The sequence below is a fragment of the Acinonyx jubatus genome, chromosome B2 (assembly GCF_027475565.1).
Source record: "Acinonyx jubatus isolate Ajub_Pintada_27869175 chromosome B2, VMU_Ajub_asm_v1.0, whole genome shotgun sequence".
NCBI lineage: Eukaryota > Metazoa > Chordata > Mammalia > Carnivora > Felidae > Acinonyx > Acinonyx jubatus.
Genome location: NC_069385.1, coordinates 77813586 through 77838243, shown reverse-complemented (window position 1 = coordinate 77838243; position 24658 = coordinate 77813586). Strand labels below are relative to the sequence as shown.

General features: G+C 35.9%; 1 long non-coding RNA gene across 2 annotated transcripts in view; it reads right to left on the bottom strand.

Moving 5' to 3' along the window:
• The window catches only part of LOC113598783 (uncharacterized), a 302008-nt gene that overhangs the window by 128816 nt on the left and 148534 nt on the right, over positions 1-24658 (bottom strand). For both annotated transcript variants that reach the window (XR_008298507.1, XR_008298506.1), the window contains exon 3: positions 5030-5129. This is a non-coding gene — a long non-coding RNA (uncharacterized LOC113598783). The remainder of the gene's footprint in view (positions 1-5029; positions 5130-24658) is intronic.

Here is a 24658-nt window from a genome sequence, read left to right as displayed (position 1 = left end):
GAACCTCAATTCTGAATTTGGAGGTCATACCTCTTGATGATATTTCCTCTGAACCCACCCTGACATTGAAATCATCCTGGTTTAATTCTCCTCTCTTCCTAACTGTTACTGGACATTTTCTGATAGATATCTACTCCGATTTCCTTCCCACTACTAACTGGCCAGCAGTTTCTTGGACACTATAACAGAAATACTACTTGGAAAACCCTCAGCTCCCATCTGAATTTTGTCTGCTAAAGCATCTAGACCAGCTTATTCTAGGATTATCCTTTTTTTTAAGGTTATTTATTTATTTTGAGAGTGAAAGCAAGCAGGGTAGGGGCAGAGAGAAGAAAGACAGAATCCCAAGCTGGCTCCATGCTGGCAGTGCAGAGCCTAATGCAGGACTCGAATCCACAAATGGTGAGATCATGACCGAAGCCAAGATCAAGAGTCAGACACCTACATCGGGCTCTGTGCTGACAGCTCAGACAGGAGTCCACTTCAGATTCTGTGTCTCCCTCTCTCTCTGCCCCTCTCCTGCTCACACTCTGTCTCTCTCTCTCTCTCAAAAATAAATAAATATTTCTTTTTTTTTTTTAAAGAGTCGACACTTAACCAGCAGAGCCACCCAGGTGCCCCCAGAGTTAACCTTTTTATATCGTGGCAGCCCCTGGAATGTGCCTGTAGGGACTGTAGAAGATCCTGTTGGTTACCTGTTAGAATTTCCAACACTATCCTGTACCACTTTTAGGATTCTAAATACACACACACACACACACACAGTAACACTTCTAAAGAGATGGATTTTCAGCAGAAACACAAGGATATTTAGGGTGATACAGTCAACATGAAAGGCAATTTTACTGTTAACACTTCTCCGGTGCCAATCTGTGATGGTCCTCTGTCCACATGAATACATAGAATGTATAGAGGTTAACAATCACAATGATTCTATTTACTGGAATGGTCTCAACTAATTGTGTATTTAAAGTCTATGTCATAGAATGGCCTCAGGCTCTAGTAAATGCATAAACACTAAGAGACTATTATGTGTAAGATAGTCATTAGTATTTTATGAGCTAGTAAACAGAACACATGAAGCTTCATTTCATGACCAGCTTTCAAATTTCAATATATATATATTGGTAGAGAGATCACTAATGGAAACTTCAGTGAAATATATATAAAATGTATAAAAATATAAATATATATTTTTAAAAATATATTTAAAATATATTTATATATTTTATTATATAATATATATTTTATATAATATATATTATAAAATATATTATATAACATATATTGCATATTAATATTTGCAATATATATTACAATATATTATATATAAATTATAATAATAATTTATATATAATATAAGTGTGTGTGTGTGTATGTGTATTTAGAATCCTAAAAGTGGTACAGGATAGTGTTGGAAATTTTAATAGATAAACAACATAATCTTCTACAGTCCCTACAGGCACATTCCAGGAACTGTCACTACACAAAAGGGTTAAACCTAGGGGCACATGGGTGGTTCTGTCAGTTAAGTGTCTTTACAATATGGATTGTATAATTAGATTTGCACTAATTTAAAATTGTTTAAATTTAAAGTGAAGCTTGCTTTGATTAAAATATGTAAACTATTTTTAAAAACTTCAGTGGACATTAATTCCTTTTGCAATTCCACTGAAGCATAATTTATTTGGTCACCATCCTAAGACAATAAATCCCTAAACCTAAGTGACCATTTTTGTTCCATTAAGTTCTTTATAAACAGGAAGTAACTCTGGGCTTAAGTTAGTGAAATAAGTCACTTAGAGAAAATATCCAAAGAAGTAAAAAACTAATGAAAGGGCAACATAATCATAATTGAGGTTTGTTATAGGTCTAATGCTTACAGTTAGAAAGATATGAACTTTCATTTGGAATTAAACATTAAATATAGCATAGGACTGGTGACATGTGCCATTTATCTAAGCCTTGGAAATGATCTTTCTCTTGAAAAAGTACAGCCAAATTACTATTTCCATGTTTGTCTTTGTTCATTTTGCCACAGGAAAGTAAAAGTTAACAGGAGTCCTTATTGAGGAACTCTATCATCTAGCAACTTAATCTCCATCAATGCAACAGTGCTTTTAGCATCAAGTGAAATCAAGTGGGGCCATGGTTGTTAATGTGGAAAACATCCTATTTGATAATCTCAAGAGAATACATTTAGACCACTCTATAGCTATTTTATAACTGAATTAGATCTGATGAAGCAAATGAGAAAAGTATCCTATAGACAAAACTTAAAAACATATTATGGTTAATGACAGTTAAAACATAGTCATTTATTTAGAAAACATAAGTGCCTACCACATGTGCTGTGGTATATTAAGGGATAAAAGTAATCATAAGCTAGTTAAAGAGATAGGAAATTCCTCTCCAAAATACTTGTCTATGATTAAAAGCATTTTCCTTTGGCCACGATCAATAGATTAAGTCTTTCATATGTGTTAATGACACCATGGTTTTCTTATTAATCAGAAATAGTTCCAATGTATAAATGTATAACTACTAACAGAAGAAATGAATAAGAGTCAGAAATGAAAAAGGAAGGAAGGAATGAAAAAGCTAACATCTTACCTATGGACCCTCTACAGCATATTTTCTCAGGCTCGTTTTTGCTTCCTTCATACAAATATTTTCAAATTACATCTTCATACATGTATTAATTTCCCAGAACTGATCTTGTTTACAAATATCTAGAAGTTGTTTATTTCTAAATATCACGGAAAAATGAACTTTCAATAACTAATCCTGTGAAATTTGCTTCTGTATTTTTTAAAATGTTGATGAGATTGCTCTTTAAACCACTCCACGTGCCTTGCATAAAGTCACACATTTGAGATTTTAGTGCTTAGAAAATGTTCGTTCAAAACTATGAAGCTCAACTGTGGTGATAATCTCACTGTTTCTCTTTCTGCCTTAAATTCAAGCAAGTTGCGTCAATGTGAAGCAGCATCACAGAAACTACCTTTCCCTTGGACTTAGCATGTTTTCTTCTTGTCCCCATTCTAACCTGTCCCCTCCTATTTCTTTTTTTACTAACCTGAGATATGACTTGCTTTGGATATTTCCCTCCAAAATATTTTTATGAAGTAAAATAATACACATAAATTAAAGAAGAACAGATTTTTTAAATGGATAATAAACTAGAGCTCAGCAACAGTGCACAGTGGTCATATTCAAATTTAATTTAATGGTAGAAAAAAGGGAAGAGGAGAAGAAAGAAAAAATGAAATAGCAAAGTGATTTTCCAAGAGACCAAAAGACCCATGAAAACTATAATTTATAGCAGTTGATGAAATGCCCTTTTAGGTCATACTTTGGGTGGGGGGCATCTGCTAATATTCAGACCAGCCAAATTCTTTGAAATGTCACTTACTATGAGGACTTTTTTAAAACATCGCATGAGACATGGGATATGAAAATGATTTTATGTCATTCTTTCTCATGTATTATTCAAAATCAAAATCATATTGGAAGAAGATGAAATCTCCAAGTTATCTTGTTAGAAATTCAGACTAAAGCATTTCACAAAGCAAATCCTAACAGCAGAAATTAGCATCAAAAAGAACCAAGTGTCAAATAAATTTCTCTTTTTCAATAAGGCTTACATGCGCCAAGCCAAATCTCCCCCCTCCCCCGCTCAAAGCCTCCATGACTCCCCATTACAGATTTAAAAAAAACACTAAATTCCTTTGCTTGATAATTAACAAGGTCTATAATCTGACCTAGTTTCCATTCTAGTCTTTTCTGCTTTCCCATCACTTCTTCCAACCCTTTCCATGGACTCTTACACTGCAGAAATACCACACGATGCTCATTTCTCCGGCGACACTGCAGGCAGCTTTATATTGATGCTTTCTCTAATGCCTTTTGTGCTTCAGGGAATACTCTTCCATTCTCCCTCCACCTTTGACTAACTGTGGCCACTCTTTAGATCATAGGGCATCTGAACCCCCTGGGAATCTTGGCAAGGTGCTCAGCCATCCTCTCACTGGAAAGATGCCAGATAGTTGCTCTTCTTTTCCTTTGTAGCATGAATATGGACACTCGTGATAGTCCCTGCTTTTTTAATCTGTGAATATCGATGCAAAAAAGAAGAACCAGGAGGAATTTCCTCTGGTGGCAGAGGTTGTTATAGCAAGAAAGTGTTCCCAAGGTTGCTGTGACAGTAGTATACTGTGGCATGAACAGGAGCTCATTCTCAAAGCATGATTGGGAGGTCTTACATCTGGCTGTATTGCACTGTAGCATGATTCTCTAGCATTCCTAGAGATCACTGTGCTTCTCAGTATCCTTCTAGCAAGTTACTCTTTTGCTCAAATTCATTGAGTAAGTTTCTGAAAGTAGAGGTCCTGGTATATACAAAGTCCATCAAAATCCTTTCCAAAATTACTTGGGGCCCACATCAAATTTCATCATCTCTGTGAAATCTTTGCTTTGTATTTTTATGTGGAAAGAATGTCTCTATTCCATAAAAGTCTTATAATAGTTAATGTGTATATTTTTTACAAAACTCATTACCTTCTGCCCAATATGTATTTGTTTAGAAGTTTTATCTTGAGAAATACAGTGTAGACTTCTTGAAGGCAGAAACTAGGCCACATTCATCGTATTACACTGATTCACAAAATCGGACATGGTAACTTTCAGATGGCAAAGCTTGTGACTAATTGAAGTGATTGAAAGAATAACACAAGGTAAAAGTATTTATAAAACAGTTTTGAGTCAATTTATTAAGAGAAGGTTATCCACTTAAGTCATATGTTTCACACATAGTAAACCCAAATAATACTATTTTTGTTAAGGTGTTTCATATATATGCATTATATACATATACATATATGTATATAATGCATGTATATGTATGTACATATATGCATGCATGTATGCATATGTGTGTATATATTAATATGAGATTACTTCCATACTTGACCTACACAGAAATTGGCACAAAGAGAACTGCCCTCATCCCCCATAAAAAAAAACATACCTTAAGTTCTCCAGTTGAGAACAAGTGAGGAATGACTGCTGTCTTGAGAAACTGCAGAGGTTTCTCTGCATACTTCTGGGTCAGCATACTTCTGGTGACCCTAGAGAGATGAAGGAGAGAAGACATTGTGATCACGGTACTTGCTATAATGCCAAGAGGCATTAGGGTGGAGTGGTTAAGAGCAGGAATTTTGGCACCAGGCTATCGCGATCTGAATTCTAGTCCTACTACTTTATAGACATGTAAACTTGAGTAAGTTTTTTAACTACTATATGCCTTAGTTTCCTCCCCTGGACCATAGGCACAATAATGTCATCTTCTTCATAGGAATTTTATAATGATTAAATATTTTAGTATATGTAAAGTACATAGAGTCATAAGAAGTAGTACCTATGAGAGTAAATATTTGTTAACTGTTAGGCAGCATTACTGTCTCTAATGCTTTACTGAATCTGGTTTCTGTTTCATCATCTTTGCCACTTGTGACCCCACCCTCCCAGTGCATCCCTTCATCCTGTATTTCTGCTCTTGAGGAAGCTTCTACAGCCTTGGGTGTTTATAGTCTCACTATATAGCACTGGTTCCAGAGAGGTTGTTGACCTAAACTGGGAATTTAATGGCTATTATTTTCATGAAAAAGGAACTCATGTTCCAAAATATTGATATAAAGCTTTACTTAATGAAATGTAACTATTTCATTAAGATTAAACTGTCGTATAGCAGGGTGAAGGACAGGGGTTTGTAACTACAGACTCCAAGTATGGTGTGGTTGTGAGATCAATGTGTTTCTCTCCAAAAACGAACTGGAATTTAAGCAAAAGGATAACAACTTCTTTAAAAATAATGTTCAAAATGCTCTAAATGTTTTCAAAACTCCATTTCTTCCATTAAATAACTTTTTCAGTAATTTGAATTTCATAAGAAATTATCGGGGAAGTTGTTTGTAAGAAGTAAGTTAGGCTCATTTTATTCTAGGTACCAACCATTTAAGATCATTATTTAAAAAAATAAAAGAATCCTGTTTTCTTTTCCTTTTTTTCTCCAAAAGACAAAAGTGAAAAAAGCTGTTAATTCTATCACACTATGTACAAAAGAATCTGTTAAACCAAATTAAAGTCATTACTGACTTTTCCACAAATTTATGGATATGAAATTCTTTTCATTTTGTGCAAAATAATTCTGTAATACTTTGGATCCCAGTTACTTTAATGGTAGGACATCCAGTGAGGAGTAATTATAAAGGAACAAATAGTAATTTTATCATTTGGGACTTCATGTGCTCCTCCTTATTTTCCATCAACCCTTGGTTAAAGATATTCAATGACTTCTAAACTAGTTTTTCCCACTTCTAATTTTAAATCTTGGTGTTCTGACAATGTTTCAATCTGGTTGCACTTATTGGATTATCTGAGATGTGATGGATATATTTTTCAGTAGAAACAAAAAAATCATGTTTTCTTGGTACCATACACATTGTTATAATGCAACTATAATAAGGGATTTGTATTTATTTCAGCTAACAAATTTTAAGTTAAACCTCAAATAATTGTAGTTTAAGTTGTTATTTTCTGAGCCATTTTAAAGTAAGTCAATGTATTGAAATGAAAAATCAAATGTCTTTTGGTGAAAGAAAAAAATACACAACCGTACTCTACTGTTAATTCTACTGTTAATTTTTATTAACACTTTCATTATAGCATTTTCTTATTGATATGAATTTTAAGTAGTTTTCCCTCATTATCAGTAGGAAATGTAAAAAAAAAAAAACAAAAATAAGAAAAAAAAAGGTTTCTTTCTGTGTAAATACACATAACCGAGATAATATAGTTTTGGAATTTTTATCTTAGAGTTCATTATTATTATTAAAATTGTTACTCTCAGCTTGAAAGTGCCCAGCATTAACTCTGAACCAGAAACATTTGTTTCATGTAGATTTTCATATTGTAAGATGAAATATATACTTCCTAAACCAAAGGTTAAATGTTTAGCATACACTGTAATAAAATGAAAATGTAATTTTAATTAATAAGTATTCAATATAACTTTACCAAAAATATCAGAGCATCAGAGGAAGGCAAGACACATTTATGAAGTATCTAGTGATTTTAGAAATTTTACATATACCAGTTAATTAAATCTTCATCAAGATCCTGAGAAGTAGGGCTTATACTTGTTTTAGAGAGAAAAGAGAGAAGGAAAAAAGCTGAGACTATTAATAAGGATAAGAACTATTCAATCTCACCAGGAAGCTGGCTGAGTTAGGCATGCACATGAGGCTGCCTAGATGTGGGTCCAAAACTTATACTCTTTACTTTCATTTCATTTTTAAGTTTTGTTTACAGTGCTCTGATGTGTTCCCACCTGTGAATTGCCCTTGACCTACCTCAGCACAGTATAAGAAAGACGTATCAAGATGAGACTAGTAATACCAACTACACTAAAGATATCTAGGTGAAGAATTCCATAAATTCTAACATAAAAGCAGATACTTTATTGAAGAAAAAACTTTTGTTTTTTGGCTTCTATTGTTAGTCTTTAAATCAATTACATGGCTAAAAGTCAATTGTCATATCTACCCACAGATTCTTTTCCTATTCACCCTATTCCTTATCTCATTATACCTGCAGTGCCCTTCATTCTACCTGTTTGAATTGCAAATATGAGGGGAAATGAGTTCAAGATGATAGAGAACTAAGATAAGGAAAATTCACTATTGAAAATACAGTAGTCATGGAAATTTAATTTTAACATTCCTGTGCAGTTTAGAATTGAGAGCTAGGCATCAGTGTTGGCACTTTTAATGTAAACTAGCTGGTAAGCTACCTCTATGCCTCTGTAGCTTTCCACCCAAGGTTGAGAGTCTGCAGATCTGACAGATGAATGTTCTCTATAGCTCTTCTTGGTTAATAATGATTAAGAAGATGGTATTTGGGGGTGCCTGGGTGGCTTAGTGGGTTGTGCATACAACTCTTGATTTCAGCTCAGGTCATAATCCCAGGGTCATGGAATTGAGCCCCACATCAAGCTCTGTGCTGAGCATGGAGCCTGCTTAAGATTCTCTCTCTCTCTCTCTCTCTCTCTCTCTCTCTCTCTCTCCCTCCCTCTGCCCTCATGCTCTCTTTCCCCCCCCCCTCTCTCTCTCTCAAACATAAAAAATAAAAAGAAGATGGTATTTGGCTTTAACTCTGTCATCACAGCATAAACATTTGAGATGAAGCTATCACAAGATAACCATTTTAAGATAAGTCATTTGACAACCAAAGAGGTAAGTAAAGAGCATATCAAAGTACCCTATTCATTCCACACAAGAAGTAAATGATAGCAAAATTATGACAATACTTATACATGGTATCATTTTAGGTTTGGAGATTTGGGGATTGCCATTTTAGGTATCTGGATTACTTGAATTGGGGAAGAAGAGGAAAAAGGAAGGCAAAAAACTATTCTGGTACCTTCTGCTGGCTTTCAAAAGCAAGCGACAAAGCAACAGATAGAGTGTGAGATCGGTACCTCCTTGCTACACTCCAAGAAAGGAGCAACTGTCTGCTCAGCTGAGTCTGACCTCTGCTGACCTCTGTCATTGTAGGCTGAATTCATACCACATAAGAAAGTTTTGGTTTTGACTCCAAGTAATCTGTTACTTGCATTTAATCCAAGCACTTTCCAACAAGAACAGTGCACTCTTCTTGTTCACAAAATTACCCAGAAGTGCTGGGGGTTTTCATAAATCTTTCAAAAGAAGCTTTCCAATGCCAGCTTTCTTCCTAAAGTTCATTCAGGCAGTATTTTTAAGCAAAGATTACTTTGGAATTGATAATATTATGGTGAAATAATGTGAATTAAGGAGATAATAATCTCAAACTGAAAAATCTAAAACTATTGGGTATGCATGTCTCAGTTTTAATACCTGATAGTTGTGTTCAAGAAGCAATAAAGTTGGGGTGCCTGGGTGGCTCAGTCAGTTGGGCATCCGACTTCAGCTCGGGTCATGATCTCACAGTTCATGAGTTCGAGCCCAGTGGCGGGTTCTGTGCTGACAGCTTAGAGCCTGGAGCCTGTTTTCGATTCGGTGTCTCCCTCTCTCTCTGCCCCTCCCCCACTCATGCTCTGTCTCTGTCTCTGTCTCTCTCTCTCTCAGAAACAAACATTAAAAAATTTAAAAAAAGAGTGAAGTTTTCTTTCTAATATACTATAATCAAGATTAAGCATACTTTCTTTTTTTACATTTAAAATCATATATTTTACTAATATAGTCTCAAATATATACAAAAGAATAATATCACTTAAAATTTTCATCTTCTTATAAGCCTTTAAAAGAATATATAAAACACTTTTACATCATGTTATGTACTCTAAAAAAATGGAAAAGTTGCATTTTAAAATTAACAGGGCTCCTGGGGCACCTGGGTGGCTTAGTCAATTGAGTGTCCGACTTCGGGTCAGGTCATGATCTCGCGGTCCGGACTGTGACTTCGAGTCCCGCGTCGGGTTCTGTGCTAACACCTTGGAGCCTGGAGCCTGCTTCAGGTTCTGTGTCTCCTTCTTTCTGCCCCTCCCCCACTCATGCTCTACCTCTCTCTTCCTGTCAAAAATAAATAAACTTAAAAAAAAAAGGCTTTAAAATTAACAGGGCTCCTGAGTGGGCACAGTCGATTAAGTGTCCAACTTTGGCTCAGGTCACGATCTCACAGTTCATGAGTTTGAATCCCACATTGGGGCTCTGTGCTGACAACTCAGAGCCTGGAACCTGCTTGGGATTCTGTGTCTTCTTCTCTCTCTGCCCCTCCCCCACTCGTGCTCTTTCTTTCTCAAAAATAAACATTTAAAAAAATTTAAATGATCAATAATGGGCTTAATTTTTATTTTAGATAAATTTTTGGAATAAATTATTAATCCTAAGGTTTACTACTTTTGAAAAAATTAAATCAATGATTGGTAAGAGTATGTTTCACAAAAGCTGATAGGTCTAAACAATGCTATGAAATGTACGGTTAATTTTAGTCACAATTTTGTGTTTATTATATGTCAGGTATTTTCCTTAGTATGTTAGATATATTTACTTATTTAATCCTTATAACAACCCTAAGTATGGTTTGTTTCTTATTCCTCTCAACCTCCTCTTATTCTTCCTCCACCACCTACTCCTCCTCCTCCTTCTTCTTCATTATCATCATCACTCTTCTTTAGAGATGAGGAAATTGAATCCAGAGAAGGTAAGTAATAAAGGCAAGCTCAAATAACTGGTAAGAGCCAGAGCCCAAGTTCAAACCCGGGCACTTTGGGGCCTGAGCTTGGTACCCTTAACCTCCATGCTGTCTATGTCACCTTTCACTCTGCTGCTTGATTTTGAAGCTATTTGATGAAGTTCCTCACAGGTGATAGCTTAGATTTGAATGACAACACTCAGGTGTGCTAATCAGTGACTAGAAAAGGATCTTTCATAATATGCCACGAGACTTCTAAGGACATGGAGAATTCTATGGTTTTTCCTGATTCTGTCATGTCTAACTTTCTATCCACAGATTTTGTGAAAAGAAAGACGGTTTATTTATCAAACTGGCAGAGCTCTAAGCATATGCATGATAGTTAACACAGAAGAGAACAAAATTAAGATTCAAACTGGCCTTGACAGAATCAAAATTTTGCCACTTTAACAAGATCAACACTCAATTCCTGCTTGGAGATTAAAAACAACAATAGCAACAAAAATAAGGAGCACACAAAACAGAATGAAAAAGACTGTCTGACAGCAATTGACTTGAAAAAGATCAGAGTGCTTTAGCTGACCACAGATTGCAGCAACCAAACCAAAGATGATGTCACTGAACAACAGCCACCACCACCAACCCTTTTCCCCAATGTGCCAACTATATGTTTATATGTTGCATTGAGAGAAAAAATATTGTTCAAATAGATTGAGATTTTCTCCATCAATGTATTTGGTCCTAGTCAGACAACATCCAGAATACCGAATGAAGTCCTAGATGTCATGGTACAGGACAGAGTAGAGAGAATTTAGAATAATTTAGGTGGGATAGTTTAGAATCTGGTCTGAATATCGTGCCATAAAAGAGTGGTTGGAAAACTAGAGAAGGGAAGATCTAATTAAGAACAGAATAGAATTTTTTTTAAGCTTTATTTATTTCTGAGACAGAGAGAGACAGAGCATGAGTGGGGTAGGGGCAGAGAGAGAGGAAGACACAGAATCCGAAGCAGGCTGCAGGCTCTGAGCTGTCAGCACAGAGCCCGATGTGGGGCTCGAACTCACAGACTGTGAGATCATGACCTGAGCTGAAGTCGGTCACTCAACCAACTGAGCCACCCAGGAGCCCCAAACAGAATAGAATTTTTAAATATTAGGAGGTATCATGTGTAGACAGGAATAGACTTATTTTCCCCAATGTTTCAAAAGGAAAATATGACCAATAGGTAGGAGATGCAAGAAGATAGATAACAGTTTCAATAATGTAAATGCTTGTCTCATGAAGAAATGAGTTCTCCATCCCTGAAAGTAAGCAACCAGGGGATGAATAAACTTAGGCCTACTTTCGTGAAGCTCCCTGATTTGAGAAAGAACTTAAATGACCTCTGAGGTCCCTTCCAATGTTAAAATACTATTAATTAACCTCTTTCTACATCACATATTTTATTCTCTTATCTGAATTATTAAATGTTATCTCAGTTTAAATTAAGGAAACTAAATATTTTTGTTAATTTAATACCTTTTAATCAATAATAATATCAAGTGCAAATATATTATTAGGGAAAAATGAAGTGAAATAATGTGTCTAAAAAAACTTTTGTCTGCAAGTAAGATATGATAAGTCTCCAGATTTATTTTCTAAATCACAACACAGTGGAAACATTTAAGATACAAATTTAATGAATTGGTATAAAGAAAAGATAATTGGTTTAAAAAAAAACATAAAAAAGATTTTAGTGCATCTTTGCACCTCTGAGGGTTTGTCACTAACCAGAAAATCTACATAATTAAGAAAGAAGTCTATTTTATGCTCATCTAAATTTTGTATTTGACCAGGACTAAGCAGTCCTTACAATGCATCTTTCAAAACAGATAGTACAAGAATCTTCATCTCTCAATGACTAGGATAATTATAGCTTCAAACAGAAGAATCAGGCTGTAGCCCAACACCACTGCTTTCAAAGTGTACTTTTGATGGTCACTGGCACCTCATATTTTTGAAATTCTTGTTTAATTTTATAAATGAAAGATTTTTGCTGAATTGAAACTGTCCACCTGATCTTTGCTAATGGGACTAAAGGCCCATTAGTATGGAAACGAATGCCATCTAAGCTAATTATTTTAAATGCAAGTGTTCACCTGAATCTACATCTGAGACCTGACAGGCAACACATGACTTTTTTAACTATTGTTCAGGGCTGCAAAAAATAAGAGTTTTTCTTGAATGCAAAAGGTGACTGCTATACAATGCATTTCTGATTTAGCTTAGTTTCTGCAGTTTGACTCTCCTATATTTTAAATGAGATGGGAAAATGTAGTGATTATTTTTTTCCTGAAACCAACAGATAGCAAGCATTATATGGCTTAAAAATTCCAGATCTGATTTTAATAAAGTCCTAACAACCTAAAAAATATAACCACCATAAATAATGCTACATGGCTACATTTCCACATATATTCAAACCCAAGGTACAGTATGTTTCCTGTGGCTGAGAAGCATTTAGAGTATTCAGATTTTATCTTATTTATTAAATCCATAAATTGCTGAATTATTTGGGGATGTCCAAGGCATACAGAATTATTTCCATAATGAAGAAAATATAGCCCAGGAATTTTAATACTTACCAAATCACTAAAATATTTTTGTTGTGTTTTGTTTTGTATTTAATTGTGTATCTCTAAACTGTGATGCCAAGTTTAACTCAGGATGACATACTATGAATGACAAATTATGAAAGGTCATCATGGCACAGGATTGGAAAAATCCTTCATTAGCTCCTCCTCCTCCCCTTTTCTTCCCCAACCCCTTCTTTTCCTCCTTCTCCGCTTCCTCCTCTTTTTCCTCTTCTTCCACTTCTTAGTTCTTTCTCTTTCCCCTTCTTTCTTGAGTCCTTCTTCCATCCCTTTATTTTTCCCTTTTCTCTTCCCTTTTTTAGTTAATACCTGCTGTAAAGTTTGAATACCAAAATACTTTCTTTTTATAGATATTTCCTCTTGCTCCATTTGTAAAAAAATATTCTTATGAAGATGTAATGTTAAATACAGATCAAAACTTGTATCTCTCTTGTTTATGATCCTAGATCATCACAGATGATGTATTTCTGTGTTTATAATTTAAATCTTTTAAATATGAAAAACTATGTATACTATATAAATTTGAAAGCAATGTGAAAGTATTAATTTTATATGATTTCCAATTTCAACTTCCTTAATTTTAAAGCTTAATCTGGTATTGAACATTGCAGCCACGTTTTTTCTATCATTAAAAAAATTCCTACAAATTCTTTTTCTACAGCTCACTCTATATTTGCTATTTTCACGTGTGTGTGTGTGTGTGTGTGTGTTCACATGTGGATGCCGGTGTGAATATACTGAACACTGAGTGATTAACGTTTCAATCCGATAGTTGGAGTTCTAAGCTTATTTGACTATATTTTGATAGCCTTTTAAGTCCCCAATGTATTGACTAAAGAAGTGAGTTGGCAAAAATGGATGAATCTTAATTAATTATCATAGGGCATTATTCACTATACTGTGACAAAATAAAATTAAAAAACTGAGGAACAGCAAGGAGGGAGAAGTGAGCCCCATCCAGTTGAAATACTTAACTCAGGACTTATCCAAGTGGAATCTTTCTCAGTTTTCCTTTGGGGTTGTTCCATGGCAGGAAAAGGGGGAAAATGCAAAATTCTGTTACTGCAGAGTTAATGTGTGAGGACAGCATATCCTGCCAAAAAGGTCAGACAAATGCCACCTTGATTCTCATTTTAATGGCCTAGCCAGTTATTCTTCTTAAACAACATTCTAGTGACTAGAGAGAAGAATGGGGAGAAGACATCCAGACCACATGCAGGAAGATTTTTTTTAACTAATGATTTGATGCTAAAATTTTCTCAGCCAGGAAAATTTTCAGACTTTCTTATAACACCCCAGGTTTTCCTTCCATTTTTTGGTAACGTATACAAAAAACTGCAAAATCAGCCTGAAACAACTCCTAATGCTAGAGGAACTAATGGGATGCCGGCCATCAATGTGTTTGATTTCATCAGTCAGGACAAGGTGCTCCCTTTCTGAGGCCAACCATCCTAACAGACCTAATCCTTTCATCAGCAGACTGACTGACAAGTGTAAGTCTGTAGAGTTAAACAATCTCAACGGTCTGTGTAGAGGGTAAGGGGAGTTTAAAAAAAAAAAGTTTAAAACCTGACACATATGGGTTTCCAAATAAAGGTTTGACATTTCCAAATACTAATATCACACTGGCGCCTGGGTGGTGCAGTTGGTCAAGCACCTGACTCTTGATTTCGGTTCAGGTCATGATCTCACAGTCATGAGATGGAGCTTTGCATCAAGCTCTGCACTGAGCTTGAAGCCTGCTTGGGATTCTCTCTCTCCCTTTCTCTCTTCTCCTCCCCAAAACCCCCTCTCAAAATAAATAAACATTTATATATATACATACATGTATATATTATATATATATATATATATATATATATATATATATATCTCCCTGGTTTTCTCTCCAGCCTGTTAATACTTAGACAAGAAAGCATGAAATAGGTCTTTAACATTCACATATCATTTTTTAAAAAATGTTTGTTTATTTATTTGAGACAGAAAGAGAGAGTGGGGAGGGCAGAGAGAAGGAGAAAGAGAATCTTAAGCAGACTCCTCACTGCCAGTGCAGAGCTGGAGGAGGGGCTTGATCTCACAGACCATGAGATGTCCTGAACTGAAACCAAGAGCCAGACACTTAACTGACTGAGCCACCCAGGCACCTCTCACATATCATTTTTAATGATAGCTTTATATCTAGAAACAGACCCTGCATAAGGATATATGAAATAATTGAGAAAAAAATTATTATGGGCTTAAAATCATGCAAGAAAAAAAAATTATATCCCTCATCTGACCTGTGTGTCAATTATCTTCCACCTTGATTTTGCAACACCAAGCACTGCAATGTTCTCAAAAGGCATTGTGAAATTCTTCTAAATATTCAAAACAAAATTATGCTTCATTTTCTTAATTTAAAAAAAAATTATTTTAATGTTTATTTATTTCAGAGAGAGAGAGAGAGACAGAGCACCAGCAGGGGAGAGGCAGAAAGAGCCAGAGACAGAATCTGAAACAGGCTTCAGGCTCTGAGCTGTTAGCACAGAGCCCGACATGGGGCTTGAACCCACAAACCGTGAGATCATGAGCTGAGCTGAAGTTGGACACTTAACCGACTGAGACCCCCAGGTGCCCCCATTTTCTTAATTTTAAAAACTAAACAAAATATGATATCTAGAACTTTTAGGAGATGGTGGCCATGGGGAAGGAGTGGTAGAGCATCAAAGCAATTGTGTGTGACATCTGGACCTAAGTCTGGTCACCCATGCTCTAGGAGGAGCATGTGACAAGTGGGCCCCATGGTTCTTCAAGTCACTTCCATCTGAAAAATGGGGGGAGAAAATCAAGTCCTAACCACCCAAAGGAATCACTTTAATGATACAATCGTTCTTTTTAAAGTGTAGAAGAAACATTTAGCATAAACACGAAATAAAAAATAGTGATGTTTGCTTGTAATTACAGGTCACTTTTGGTTTTCCTAAGACATCAAATCCCCAGGGCTAGACTGTGGGTGCATAAGGGAAATTGTGTGGAGCTCTTTGTGGGTGGTATCACAACTAGGTTTCAGTTAAATAACAGAGTCTTCTACAGCTGGTCTTCTTAGTTTTTTAAAAGGTAAATATACTTAGAGGAACAGCCCTGCATGATGGCAGAAAAAGTGGTTTCTAATGTGGTAAGAGTTGAAAGACCTCTACCGACTTACCCAAAACTATTTCTGCCACCAGCCTGCGGTGTTCCCAGAAAATTTCTCACCATTCCTTTGGGACATTATCTCCAAAATGCCCATTAAAATGCAAATGTATTACCTCACAGCTCTCACATATTGACTCACTATCCTCCATTTTTATATCAGCGAGGATTTGCTTGGTCTGCAAGACGATTTTGGTGAGAGTAAGCAAACTCGGGTTCAGCCACAAAGAAAACTAAAAGGAGCAAGACGCACTTTGCAGAAAAATCCTGGGGCAGTGAGTACCTTGATCAGAGAATGCTGAGAGGGACAAGGGCACATGGTTGGGGCAGGGAAAGACGAGGTACACGTCCTTGTGTCCCTGCAGACTCCTATACCCAGCTCTACATTCCTAAATTACACAATGATTTCTTCCTCTTTACAACTTCCAAAGCACCTTGTATTTTACCACCCACCAGATAGGCATCCTATATATTTCCTTGTCTTGGTGGTGGTTATGTGTCCGTTTGTCCTCTGCCTATTTTTAATTCTGTGTCCCTACGTTTGGGGGTCTTTCTTCCAAATCTCAGTGATTTCCACAGCTCTTAGCAGAAGACTTGTATGTAAGTGCTGTACTAATACTTATTAAATAAACAAATAAAACCAGTATACTGGAGATGGTTACATTGGGTGGGATTCTAGCAAACGTGGAATCAGATTTTCTCATTTTGCACAATCCAGGCAAGGATTTACAAAACTTTGGGATCCAGTTGCTTACCTGCCTAGTTATCATGGCACATTCTATGCACTATTGCTTTGTCCACTTTTGGGGGTTTTTTGTTTGTTTTGTTTTACATCTGTCTCTCTGATTCAACTTTGATGAAGAAGACCAAAACTTATTTATTGTTTTAATGTTTTTTATTCATTTTTACTATCTTTTCTCCCTTTTTTCTACATTTCACCAGATGCCCCCAACCACCACCTCAACATCTCTGACAATACTTGACACATAATACCAAAGAAGCCTGAGAAGGAATAAAAACAGAGAAAAAGGAAGGAAGGGAGCAAAGGAATGAGGGAAGCAATACGAAATATACTTACAATCATTTTAAGTTTTTTCCTCCAAGGGAACCTGTGACTAAATGATATGCACATGCTAGCAGGTTGCTTGGCCATTTCTGAGGAACGGTTTGTACACGTGAGTTGTGCTGAGCTTGACAGGTTTGGAGTGGGGAGCAGCAGTGGCCAAGGGAAAGTTTCGGTGTCATGCCAGCTGTTTTATGTCTCTTTCATCTCATTACTACTTTTCCAGAATGGAATTCTTTATAGGATTGTATCATGCCAACTAGTTCTCTTATTTTGTAGGTTGAACAGCCTGAGATGTGAATGTGCCCTTCTCCTTGGGTGTTCTACAAAAGATAACTGAGAAATTGGAACTACAGTTTTTGAAGGTCTTAATTCATACTACTCAGATAATGTTATACCACTTCAAATTCCACTTTTAGTTACAGAAGTTGAACAATTCTGTCTAGTCTTTTGGAGATATTGTTGAGAAATTGTTTACTTTGTCAAGGTCCACGATTGCATGGGTCATTAACCATGTATGCAGCTACTGAACAAAAACTGCCCAGACAGCAACTTTTCTAAACAGGTCTCTGGAACAGCCCCGTTGTCCTTTGGTCTTTCATGGCAGTGCTATTTCACTTGCTTTTTAATACATGGCCTGAAAGCCCATGTTTTGACTATGGAGGACAACAAGCTTCTGTACACTGGGCCATTTTGTCAAAATTATTTTTGCTCAGCCTACAAAAGCACACAATGATCTATGTATTAGGTAAAGTCTTTGTGTTATTCATTTTTCTCTTCTCTTGTACATAGATCTAAACATCATAGGCATTCAATAAATGTTGAATGAATATACTTCTAAGTTAACCAAAGCCTATAGACTTTTTCCCAGCAATGACATAGTAGATTTAACAAGCATGACTTTCTAGCTACATCTGAAAGACACTCACAAAGAGGGAACTGATAGTTCACATATTAGTACCAGTAGTTTCTCAGGGCAAGATGTGTAAGAGGGGATTCACAGTTCAGAACCATTTAGTATCGTGAGGTGAACTGAAAGTTTTTAATTTTGGTTAAAAGTGTGCTATAGTTTTGGGGGGCGCCTGTGAGCCCTTCAGAGCCATTGAATAATTGAGAGCTATTACATGGGGGTGGGAATAAATACGGGACATATTTTTCACCATCGTTGTTGACTCTAGATGGTTTTGGATAAGTACAATGTTATCATTTATAAAACCTGGGCTGTGTAGTCCCTATGTCCCAAAAAAATTGAGAAAGATGAAATTATAATTATAAAACAAACAAACAAAAATTAAGTTCCTCAAGAAAAAAAAATTGGTACACTTTCTCAAATATGCCTCTGAAGCTCTGTAGGATTTATTCAAGTGCAGAATGAATGCTCTCACTTTGGCAACTAGGATTCATGTGATGACTCAACAGCTTTCAGTTCCAGTAAAGCCAACAACTTTATAGACTTCAGTAATGCTTGTGTTTATGATGCATAAGAAAGAAGAAAAAATAAATACAGTATAATATAACTATAAAAGATTGAGAAGACTTTCTATGATTCCCAGGAGGATGAAAACCCTGGAGTTGGGTACAATAGAATTCTGTAGAAATTAGGAATCTCAGAAACTCCAGTGACATTTCAGTTCTTTGTAAATTAAGTGAAGTTGTTTTCTTTTTTTCAACCTCTAAAACTATGGTCACTCCCTACTTCTCATTAGTTGTCCAACAAATGAAGTAAAGGTCTATAAAAAACATGATTAAAGAAGGCAATCTGATTTTTTGTTTAGCAACAAAGGACAATGGCTGTCGCAAGAGCAAAGTGCCCTGAAGTTTCATATGGCCTCTTGTGGACATTAAAAGAGTGTGACCTGCACAGAAGAGCCCCCAATCAGCAATCATCCAGCCCTATACAAGAAGATTCCATGTAGTCTCCTTAGCAGCAAGTTTGATAAGAGAGCCCACTAAAGATTTCTGATATATCATTAAGAGTAAGTCACGATTCATGGAGGGTTCTCACAATATACATGGAAAAAAATAGATCATTTGTTTTGTATGACTTTGAAATATGCATCATTGCTTCTGAAGATATTTACAAGAAAGCATAGTCTTATTTTCTCTCATGGAAGTCATTCATTCTCAATCTACAGAAACCAATTTTTAGGCATGTGATTCAAAAGCTCAAAATAATTTCATAACATGAACACACAGTGCACACACAACTCCAGAGATGTACAAAAGGAAAAAAGGGAAGAAACATTACACAAGCAAGATACTATCTAAATAGACCCTTTGTGAACAAAATTATTAGTACACAATAGTGTAAAAGTATGATAAGAAAACCTGAGAGAAACAAATCAAAATATTCAATCAAATACAAGAGTTCAGTCAAATGAGAAGATTAGAAAAAAATCTCTTCTATATCAGCAATATCTAGGTAAATATGTAATAGGGGATTATCATTTATGCAGAAACAACAAAAATATAAATCACTTGACATTACTCTTTTTTAAAATGTTTATTTATTTATTTTGAGAGAGAGAGAGAGAGAGAGCACATGCACAAGCAGAGAGAGGGAGAAAGAGAATCCCAAGCAGGCTCTGCACTGTCAGTCCAGAGCCCAATGTGAGGCTCAAACTCAAGAGTTGGACACTTAACTGACTGTGCCTTCCAGGTGTCCCATAAAATACTTAACATTACTCTTGACCCAAACTGAAATGTATAAAAAAAAGTATCACCTTTTGCTGATAAGCTCATAAAGATATTTTTATATTTTTTGACAGGAAAACTTAGTCAATGTAAAGATGTCAATTCTTTCCAAAGTAATTTATGGGCTTCAAGAAATTTCAATACAAATTCAGGAAAGGAGGGCAGGTTTTGAACAATGAAGAATTTTTTGAAAAATAAAAATAACTAATGTGCCCTGTTCTTACCAGATATCAAAGTACAATATAATCCATGATAATCAAAACAATACAATTTTGGCAGGCGAACTGATGGCTAGGTAAGATTGTCAGAATAAATAGATCAGAAAATCACCTATCATAGATACTACTTTCATATATAATAAGGGTGAGATCATAGATTGGTGGGGAAAAATTATTTATTAAAGGGTACTGGGAAAGTGATTATTATATGGGAGGAAAACAGAGCCTTACTTTATAATTTATATTTTAAAATTTGTGTGGACTGAAATGTATAATACAAAGCTATTAAGATTATCAGACTGTGATTTAGGCTCACACATTTAAAAAAATTTTTTTAATATTTATTTTTTTGAGAGAGAGAGAGAGAGACAGAGCATGGGTCAGGGAGGGGCATAGAGGGAGGGAGACAGAATCTGAAACAGCTCCAGGCTCTGAGCTGTCAGCATAGACCCAACGCGGGGCTCAAACCTACAAATCATGAGATCATGACCTGAGCCGAAGTCTGACGCTCAGCTGAGTCACCCAGGCGCCCTTAGGCATTTATTTTTAAATAAAATAAATGAAAAGAATAATGAAGAATAATTTATCAAAAATCTTCTAAATACCAAGAAACATGATAAAATAAAAGGGAAAAAATTCAGAAAAATTTCCAGTAAATGTAATGAAAACATAACCAATAGGAAAAATATATGTAAGTTCAAATCCAGGATGAGAAATAAATAGTCTCAGAAATTGATTCAAAATTACCTTAGGTTTGTCTAAGACATATCACAGACTAGCTGTGAAATTTCATAACCCATCCAAGAAGTGGACATAAAAGAAGCCCTGACTGTTCAGCCAAAGGAATTCATAGAGAAGGCTGATTCTATGCCTTGGTCAATGACGAGTGAAGGTCTAAAGTCAGAAGTACACAAACTTCCCCCCAAACCTCTATGGCAGTGGAAGTTATTGGTATATTTTGCTGTGTAGTTGCTACTATAGGAGACTCCAGAGAATGACAGTGTAATTGTCATCTTTGCATATCCTCCAGGAAAAACCAACATTTATTTTCTAGAAATCTCTCTTCCTTTTTTAGTCAAAAGCTTAGATTCAGAGTGGTGAGAGAAATGGTTTGCCAAAAGATGAGGGCTCCCAAATGAGGAGGAAAGGGGGATAATCTGAAGTTCACAAGAGGTGGAAAATGTGTCCTCCTCATATCAGCTCTTAGGAATAGCAAGATTCCTTTTTCCCCCCTGGTGTGCACACAGCAGCCAGAAGAACATCGGCATGATGTTCTGCCACCTATTGAAACATCTTTTATCCTAGTTGCTGACTTCATAAGACTCCTATCCACCAAAGTTAATTTTCCCAGAATCAGAGACCAGGATGCTATTAAATTTGCATTGAAGGGGGGCACCTGGGTGGCTTAGTCGGTTAAGCATCGACTCTTGATTTTGGCTTAAGTCATGATCTCACAGTTTGTGGGTTTGAGTCCCACGTCACGCTCTGTGCCAACAGTGCAAAGCCTGCTTGGGATTCTCTCTCTCTCCCTTTCTGTCTGCCCTTCCCCAGCTCACATGTTCTCTCTCTCTCTCTCTCTCTCTCTCTCTCTCTCAAGAATAAATAAATAAATTAAAATTTTAAATTTGCATTAAAGAAAATGTCTGAGAAAAAGGAAATAAGGAAGGGGGTCGGGTAAAGCTGGGAGCCTCATCAGACTCCAGTACAAGTCTGGGGAAAGGAAGGAAATTTGGGTGGAAGCACCCTGGATGCCTGGCAGCCTATGAAAGTCTCGGTAAGGTCTTCTGGGGCTCCTTGGCCAAAGTCACCCTCAATTTCCCTTCTGTACAGAGTTTCCCTTCTGTACAAGCACTGCAGGTGCTTGGCCTCTGGAAACACGATGAGTGGTGAATTTTGAGCTCAACAGCTGGGGCACAGGGCAACTGCCTCCTTGTGCGGGCAGCGCTGCAGGCCCATTCTGATACTGCCACTCCCTTCAGAGCCAGCACATAATTCACCTCTTCCTCAAGCTTCCACAACACCCCTGGATAGAACTGGTTCTTCCTTTGGAGCATACAGATACTTCTAGTAGTACATTTCTTCTCCCAGGTAGAAATATTTGTTTGGGAGTCTCTCTTTCTCCTACCGAGCTATAAGATAATAGAGGAAGAGGTTTATGTGTTTTCATTCTCACAGTCTGAGGCCATGCACAGTGACTGGCATGTAGTAGAGACTTAATGTCAGTCACTGATTTGGTGAAATTATCTCTTGTATTGTCTTGTAACCAATTGAATTTGAACAATCTTCATGTTTATAGTAGGTCTTGTAACCCCACCTGGACTGTAAACTCCCTGAAGACAGCAAAAAAACAGTTTATGTATTAACTTTTTGATTTTGAAATAATTTCAAATTTATGGAGGTTGAATTAGGACAAGGAACTCCAGTGTGTCCTTCACCCTCATGGATTGTTAGCATTTTGTCACATTTGCCATGTCATTCATTTTTTTTTTCTGTTTCTCCTACCTACACATTATATCTATATCTGTGTTTCTATATACAAATATAGAGACAGAGATAATTATTATATATAGACAGAGATAGTTACATACAGAAAGATAGAAGTATCATCAGCATTATTGTTATTTGAACCACTTAAAAGAGAACTGCAAATTTTCTGCCCCTTTACCCCTGACTGCATTCACTTTTATAAACATAATAGAATTCCCAAAATCATGAAATTTAACATTGTCCCAATAGTGATACTTACAGCAAATACTTTTTTTCTGATTCTGGATCCAGTCCAAGATCACATGGTATATTTAATTTTCATGTTTTGATCTCCTTTAACATGGAGGGATTCTTCATTCTTTAAAATCAGAGTATTTTAACCTTTTTGAATGTTTCACTTCACTGCATACGGTGTTATAGCAGGTACACAATAAACATTAAATATGTATGTTCATGTATGGAGCTATGCATCACAGAGACATATATGGACCATGGCAAAATTATTTTCTCTCTTTCTTTGTAATACAATAAAGAATTCAGTGGTTTCATCAATTTTATAACCAATAATAGTATATGGCCTCTTCAAAATATGATTGTGGAAATTCAAGTGCACTGCATTCTTATTTTACAGAGGACATTTTTAGGGAAACTCAAGTGATTTTAAGAGGTGATGTTATTAGCCTGTTCTAATCACTTCAATTGGGTAAAAATTAATATTCATGCACATGGAGACTTTTGCCGAGGCAAATTTAATAGAAAATGCACAAACTGAACAATTTAAGAATGTTTGTGAAACATTCATTCAGAACTAAAACAGTGATATTACATAGCTTTCATTTAGTAAATTGCATTTTCTATTATCCATGAAAGTTAGCATATCTCAAGGTATAAAATTAACTAAGCATTTAAACAAGATGCACAGGAAATAAGACACCATGTGAAACACCATGGGGTGTATTTCTGATGATAAATGGACTTGGGTAAGGAAATTAGAACTGTATTGGAGGTTCTAGCCAGTAATCAAGAAAAGAAAGAAAAGCCATCCAGGTTGGAAAGAAAGAAGTAAGCTATACCTCTGTTTGCAGATGACATGGTTTTATATGTAGAAAATCTTCATAAGGGACTTATATCCAGAATATGCAAAGAATCCTCAATAATAAAAATACAATTAAAAAATAGGCAAAGGATTGGGGCACCTGGGTGGCTCAGTCGGTTAAGTATCCGACTTCAGCTCAGGTCCTGGAGACTGCTTTGGATTCTGTGTCTTCCTCTCTATCTTCTCCTCCCCTGCTCTCTCTATTTTTCTCTCAAAAAATAAACATTAAAAAAAATGTTTTAAATGGGCAAAGGATCTGAATAGACATTTCTCCAAAAAAATTTGCAAATGGTCAATAAGCACATGAAAAGATGCCTAACATCACCAATCATTAGGGAAATGCAAATCAAAACCACAATGAGATACCACTTCACATGCAGTAGGATGGCTGTAATCAAAAAGGAAAAAAAAAAAAAAAACAAAGGATGTGGAGAAATTGTAACTCTCACTACAGTAGTAGTGAGTATGTAAATTGGTGCAGCTTTTTAGAAAATTAATATGGCATTTCCACAAATGACTAAATATAAGTTACCATATAAACCAGCAATCTACTTCCAGGCATATATCCAAAGAAATGAAAAAAATGTATGTTCACACAAAAGCTTGTATACAAATATCATAGCAGCATTATTCATAATAGTGAAAAGTAGAAACTTCAGTGTCCATCAAATGATGAATGGATAAATAAAATATGATCTATGAATACAATGGGATATTATCTGAAAATAAAAAAAAAATAGTACTGCTACAGTATGAATGAATCTTGAAAACATGCTAAGTGAAAGGAGTCAGTCACCAAGGATCACATATTGTATTATTCTGTTTATCTGAAGTTTCCAGCATAGGCATAGGAAGTACAGAAGTAGACTAGTGGTTGATGGAAGCTGGCAGGTCAATGGAAGGGATTGGTGGGGAATGGCTAATGAGCTTGGAGTTTCTGTGTGGAGTAATGAAAATGTTCTAAAATTGTTGTAATCGATGCAACAACTCTGTGAATATACTAAAAGATACTGAATTATATATTTTAAGTGGATTGACTGCATGATATGTGAATGATACCTAA